At 27.7% G+C, this 739-nt stretch overlaps 1 protein-coding gene across 2 annotated transcripts in view; it reads left to right on the top strand.

Annotated features, from left to right (window-relative positions):
- The window catches only part of LOC119589517 (titin homolog), a gene marked incomplete in the record, with an annotated part of 25873 nt that overhangs the window by 1742 nt on the left and 23392 nt on the right, over positions 1-739 (top strand).

The following is a 739-nucleotide window of genomic DNA, read 5'->3' as shown; positions in this document are numbered from 1 at the left end:
TTGTGTGTATAATGAAGTAGAGCATGTCAAATATTTAAGGAATGAACATTTAATAAATGCTGTTCTTATAATTTTGTACTTGGATAATTCCATAGTGCAGAATATTTTTTTAAATTTTGGTTTCGATATCTTCTATCAAAATGACAATGTTTGAATAGAGATGTACCATGAAAACTTCCATTATATAACTTTGTTTATGAAAATATTCATTTTCATTCAATGTACAAATATATATTATTATGTGTAATCATGTAGACCTCATGAAAATTTATTATCATCTTTCTTATTTCTGCTCTCTAAATAATCTACATTATCATTATTTCTCTATCTTTCAGCAGTGAAAAATCCAACCAAACCAATAGCAAAAAATAATTAGCATCTTTAAGATATGAGAAGGCAGAAAGAATGCAATGGATTTGAAATTTGATAAAATACAACTTCAATTTCTACATCAGTTGGAATGGATGTAATTCTATACATTTTTCCATTTTTCCAGGGTATCTTTTGCTTTTTTTCATGTTTAGGTTGTCATGGCAAATATTCAACAAATATGCAACAAATATAAGGGTTTTTCCTTTATCTCTCTATATATTTGTTTGCAAATACATTACTGGGGATGTGTCTGAGATAATAATAGTTATAGAGTTCCTGGATGTTTGTTTATGGTTATAAAAAAAGTGAACTCTGGGTGCAAGGTTTTTCGAAGGTTGTGGATCATTATCAATTGATAAGGGTTTGA

Source organism: Penaeus monodon, chromosome 25 (genome assembly GCF_015228065.2).
Source record: "Penaeus monodon isolate SGIC_2016 chromosome 25, NSTDA_Pmon_1, whole genome shotgun sequence".
NCBI lineage: Eukaryota > Metazoa > Arthropoda > Malacostraca > Decapoda > Penaeidae > Penaeus > Penaeus monodon.
This window is presented reverse-complemented; position numbering and strand designations above follow the sequence as displayed.